This window comes from Camellia sinensis, chromosome 9 (assembly GCF_055761805.1).
Source record: "Camellia sinensis isolate YWXY chromosome 9, ASM5576180v1, whole genome shotgun sequence".
In the NCBI taxonomy this organism is placed as follows: domain Eukaryota; kingdom Viridiplantae; phylum Streptophyta; class Magnoliopsida; order Ericales; family Theaceae; genus Camellia; species Camellia sinensis.
Window position 1 is genome coordinate 39823184 of NC_138969.1, and position 6672 is coordinate 39829855.

The window sequence follows — 6672 nt, forward strand, 5'->3', positions numbered from 1 at the left end:
ACGGTTCGAGGCCTCCCTGAAAGGATGGCGGTTTCATCTTGCTGAATTTATGGGTGAGAGCAATAATATCCCCATCATTCACATTCACATTAGGTTCCGGTTGTACCGGAGGAGGAGGAGGCTGTTGGTTCTGTTGTTCAAGTCTAGTAGTTATCAGTTCCATCATTCTTTCCATTCTTTCCATTCTTGCCTCAGTAGATGAGGACTCAGGTCCATTTGCATTGTCCATTTCACTATAAGCAGTTATAACAGTTTTAAACATAAGCAGTCATTTGTTTAACAGTTTACCACATTAGCATGTATTCAGTCATAACATAACCACACACTTATCATGCTCATGAGATGCCCTAATAACTTTTCTAGGACACCCTATAGCTCATTTGGACACGTGTGTGCGGTATAACTCGTGGTAAGTATCGCTCCGATACCACTCTGTCACGACCCAAACCCGGCCCTATGGGTTTAGCACCGTAACCGGCCAGTAATCCGAGATTACCAAAGGCCTGCAGAACAGTAACACAGTAAAACAGAGTACAGGGCCTGACGGAAGCCAATACAGTAATTAAACAATGTCCAATGAGCTGTGACAGTCTGTATGCCAAAAAGATTTTTCATGTATTCATACATACACAAACAGTACAGTCTATACAGAATTTACAGTCACACAGTACAAGGACCTAATCCCTTGATAACAGTACAGTTAGCAACTGACAGTCTATACAGTAATCCAAACAGTATGGAGACAGATGGGGGAAACAAACAAAACACCCCAAAGCCATAGCATGGCAACTCGGAACCTCGCAGTGAGGCACAAAGGCTGGCTTGACAAAACTGGAGTCTAACCCACGCTCCTAGCTCCGATCTGGTGGCTGAGCACCTATATATATATATATAAACAGTGAGCTAAAGCCCAGTGAATAACATAAAGCGTAAAGGGGTTTAGAATGAATGTCCTTACAGTAATAAAAACAGTTCAATTCAATCAGTATTTCAATTGTTTAGTACAGTAAACAGTCATATGTGGTACATCCATTAGCATAACAGTGACAGTAGGTCTTAAAAGACCGAACAGTAATGATGGCCATCAGTCAGTAAACAGTAGTGGTTCCACGAGGGAACCGACAGAGATCTCTGTAACAGTAACAGTAACAGTAAACAGTAGGTACTAAGGATGCCACAGTACAGTTCAGAAATAAAGGACATACATTCATTCAGTAATACCAGTTCAGTAAACAGTTCAGTTCAGTATTCAAAAGATATCAGTTGAACATATCTTTACACAATTGTTACTCACAGAGTTTGGGCTACAGTATGCTAGAGTGTGCCTCCCCAGTCGCCAACCCTACACAGTTCACAGGTTGAACACACACTAAGCTACACAGTTGGGAAAGATAACAACTTAATCCCTAATGCCTCAGTGTGTTCTACATCTATATCCTCAACAAGATGCCTTAAACTAGGCCTAAGAATGCCTAGAACGGGATGAGGATGCAAAGATGCACATTTAAAAGCATTTTCAGAAAAACAGAGTCCCGCTCGAGCGCACGTTTCCCCGCTCGAGCGGTCATGCAACAAAGGTACACGCTCGAGCGTAAACTTCCCCGCTCGAGCGTACTGTAAAAGTACTGGATGGGTGAAATCTCCGCTCGACGCCCGCTCGAGCTTGAGACAAGACTCCGCTCGAGCGCCCAATCCTCCGCTCGAGCGGACTGTAAAACAGTGCAGAGAGATGCTGGATGCTCGGATTCCACGCTCGAGCGGCACTTCCCCCGCTCGAGCGGAAGTGCGAAATCTGGAAAACCCAGATTGCACCTCCAAGCTCCAAAACCAAGTTCAAAAGCATCAAAACTCGACCTCTTGGGCTAAATTTCCAGAAAACACATGTAAACTCATAGTTAAACATGATTCAAAACTCAATTTGAGAAATCAAAGCCCAAGGGTGTTTTATTCAAACCCAATTTCAAACCATTTTCCAAGGACAATCCTCAAACATGACATGCATGATCTTTAAATCATTTTAAAGCTTCAATTTGATGCTCTAGGGAGCCAATTGATCCAAAAACAAGTTGAAAACATGGACCATTACAAAATTATGAACATGCATGTGAGGAATTATGAACTACAACCTCAATACTTCAATATATGTACATGCATGCAACAATTAAGCTTCAATTCAACAGCAATGAACCAATTCATGACTTAGTTCTACAATGAAGCATGAATCATGCAAGAATAACTCAAAGACACCATTAAGATGATGAATGATCTACCTTAGGTGTAGAATTAGAAGTGAGGGAGCTCAAATAGGCAGATACACTTCAATTTCAAGCAATTCTTCAAGTTGACTAAGCCAAACCTCCAAGAACAATTCTATTCTCTCCCTCTCCCCCTCAAGGTCGGCAAGAACAAGAAGAAGACTGAGGAAAATGTTTTTGATAAAGCATACACAAGGCTTCAAATATGAGTAAACAAAGGCCCCACTAGATGGCAAAAGTGTAATTACGTCAAACTCTTTAATTAGCTTATTTTAACCTAATTTAATCATACCTAATCAGTTTTCAGGTAAATACACCATAAAATCACATTAATTACGAGGGTCATAGAACATCAGTCGGTTTCTAATTCGGCCGCCGATAAGGCCTTCAATTAGCAGTTTAAACATATAAGCATGAACAGATAATCATACAGTCAAACAGATAGAATGCAATTTAACTAACATATACTCAATCAATTCGGTTTCCAATTTCAGTCAATCAGTTCAGTACTTTAATCAGTTCAATTATCAGTCAGTTATCAGTCATTATCAGTTCCATTTAGCAGTAATCGGTGATTATTGGTAATCAATCAGTCATTAATCAGTAAACAGCATGAGGGTTGTTACAGAAGATGGGCCAAGCAAGGGATGAACTCCAAGGATGACGAAATCAACTTCTACTCGGATGAAAATGGAGATCTTGAAGAGCTCAATCTTTTTATCAAAGGAAGGAGGGTGAGAAGATCACTAGATCTAGGTCATGTAGAGAGAGAGGCTCTCAACTTAGGGTTTTGGAAAGTTTTAGAGAGAGAAAATACAAGAAAAGTGATTTAAAATGCCACTTTCGCTATCTGACATACACGTAGTCCACTAGAGCGGAGAGTTTGACGCTCGAGTGTCATACACAAAAATTATACCCGCTCGAGCGCAATAAAGGCCGCTCAAGCGCCAAGGCACAACAGCAAGGCACTACCTGCTCGAGCGCAATAAGACCCGCTCAAGCGTAGAATACACTTGTCCAGTATTTTACAGACTTCAGACAGTCGCTCAAACGCCAGAGTGGCTGCTAGAGCTTAGACCCGCTCGAGCGTGATAAACACTTCTGCAGTATTTCTTTCAGATGTATAAAGTACTAAAAGGTTGCAAACCCCACTTGAGCAGAAGACCAAAATTATGGGCAATAAAGTTCTAGACCAACAATCAACCAACCTGTTCTGAACACGCCCAAGACATTCAAAAACCCAAATTCAAAGGGTAAGAAGAGGAAATGACATAACAGCAACATTAAACCACAAGACCCGAGTCTGAAACACCAAAAAAAGTCGAGTTAGAAACCGGGATCGCTATATTGAAGCTTCTGCTGGTGATGCATGATACCGTGTTCGAGTTTTTCTTTTGAAGTGGGTTTGTGTAATTGAATAATTTGCTTTCTTAGTTTTATTATTCAAGAGGAGAAAGGAGGTTTGATCTTGTCGTCGGAGACTGAGAAGAGTGCACAGTTGGGAGGGAGTGAGAAAAAGAGGGTTGCGATGGGTTTTATGACGATGATGACGGTGCCAATAGGTGAAGGGAGAGAGAGGAGGGAGTTGCCAAAGAGAGCAACCGAACAAGGATGAAAGGGAAGATGCAAGAGAGGGAATACGTAGAAGGAAAGGGAATTCACTTTGTTTGGTTTTGGTTTTTAAAACTTACTTTTTAAGAAATTACACATTTTGTTAATCGTGTTTTTTTTATTGAATTTTTTTAATATTTTAAACATTTTAAAAAATCTTAGACACACTTAACATAAATATACTTAAAAAACTATAATATTTATAAAAAAAATCTTTGCAAAATTTACTAAATATCAAAAATACAAAAAAAATACGAAAATTCAGTACATTTTTTATATTTTTGTGTATTATTTAATAATTTTTAAAAATATTTTTTCACAAATATTTTACTTTTTAAATATATCTAAGTAAGGTGCATCTAAAAAAGTAAAAACATTGCTTAAAATTTTAAAAATATTCACGAAAAAAAAAACTCAATTTCTAGAAAATTGAAACCAAACACACTAAATTTTTTTTGGGTAAATTACACTGACACCTCGTGAGGTTTCTGTTTAATACAGATCCCCCTTCACATTTGACAAATTACACTTACCTCTTGTCAGACTAAAATGACATATTTGTCTCTTAACCTTTATACATATAAAATAATAAAATAATACATTGTTCATGTCATTTCAAGGGAAATAAGAATCATCTGCTATAGGTTTAACTCACACAAAAAATTGTGTGTGCGTGCGTGTGTTTTTTTTTTTTTTTTTTTGTAAATTTTTCGTGTTTTTTATTTGTACTAAAATTTTTAAATATTTTAAGAAATTTTTTTTTTTGAATATATCTAATCTAGATATACTTAAGAAGCATAATATTTTGTATTTTTTTTTTTTAAAATTCAACAAATACAAAATATATATATATATATATAAAAAATACAAAAATTCAATACATTATCTTATTTTATTATATTCAATGATTTTCTTAAAAAAAAATTTTGTACAAATTTTATACTTTTTAGATATATCTAAATTAAATTGATCTAATCTAAATATAATAGTAGAAATAAAAATAAAAAATTATATTCATATATAAAAATTTATACAAAAAAAAATCATAAAAATGTTGTGATAGTGATGTTATTATAAATATAAATCATATTTATGAATGTTTTGTTTCAAAATGAAATGTCACCATTAAGCTATATCATTATATTTGAAAATTCTATATAAAATTTATGTTTGTATATTATTACTAATAAGAATATGTTCAGGTAGAATTTAATGATAGAAAATTGTAAAACGTAGTCATGATGATAGGAAGAAGAAATTATAAGAAAAATGACAAGATGGCCATTTAGAAAATTTTAGGACATGATATCAAGCATGGGTATAAATGACACTTGTTCAAAACGCCACAAAACTAAAAAATGTCACTGAAAGAGTAGTTTAGTGACACTTTTAGATGTTAGTAAACTAAGAAAATGTTGTAGTGCGTGCTAAATAAAAATATTTAACAATTTGACTATGTACGGGATAATTTTAATATGTGGGTTGGCTTTTTGATTTTTTTGGGCTATTTTAGCCCATGGTTAAAAAATCTCGTTTGTGATAGACTTTTGAGTTTTTTTGACTTTTGTGAGAGAAAGAATAAAATGATTATGAGTTAGATGTGACATTTTTTCCTATTTGACTAAAATAACTTATTTTGTCTTATATGGCTATTTTAGTCCATATCATCTTCCCACACGAAGCCTAAAATTTAAGAAATAAGATGAAAAAAAGAATATGTATAAGTGATTAAGGTGAATCAGAAAGAAAAAAAATATATATATATTTTTAAATTTAATATGTATTATCTTTATTAATAAATTTACATTAAAATATAATAAAAATTAAAATTTAAAATTTTTAATTAGGGCACTAATTTACTAATTTACTATTTCAGTGTGAATAGAATGAGCTCTTTTGTTCAAGCATTCAAAAGGACGAAACTTAGGCCTCGTTGAGCAAGTGATTTTTTTAGTTAAAAAGTCAAAAAATCATTAAAAAAATTAAAAAGTCAATAATCTATACTAAAAAGTCAAATATTCTATTTTCTCTCTCATTTTTGTACATTTTTTCGTAAAAAAATCAAAAAGTCATCCAAAAATACTAGTTTTTTTTACATCATATTTTAGTCAATAATCCAAAAAATTACTAAAAAGTCGGTTCCCAAACAAGACCTCAATTAAAGTTTCCACAAAGGAACGACGGCGTTTTGAGCGAAGATAACTTTTCTTGGAGCATTCAAAACGCACATTTTAGAGCATAGCAGGTAATTACTCCCCAACCCCGAAAGGAACAAAAAAAATAAAAATAAAATAAATATAAATTACCAATAAGTCCTAATAGTTATACTTAATTCCTATCAAGTTCTATTGAAAATAAGTCTTAGCATAATCGTCGCTAAAAATAATTTTTTGTGATGATTTTTTATCTGTCGCTAAAAATTGACAATTAATGACTTTTTTTTGTTACGATTTTATAAATTGTCGCTAAAACTTACAATTAGTGACGTTTTTCTATGACGAATTTTTTAAACTGTCACTAAAAATTAAAAATTAGTGACATATTTTAATGATTTTTTTAAACTGTCGCTAAAACTTATAATTAGTAACATTTTTTGTAATAAAATTTTTAAACTATTATTAAAAATTAATAATTAATAATATTTTTTTAGTAACGTATAATAATAAATATCATTAATTATTATAACCTCCATTGAAAAATAAGCCTACTTAATAGACCTATACTAACTCTCCAAAAAGTAACGTTTTTTTTAATAATGTATAATAAAAAATATCATTAATTATTATAACCCCCGTTGAAAAATAAG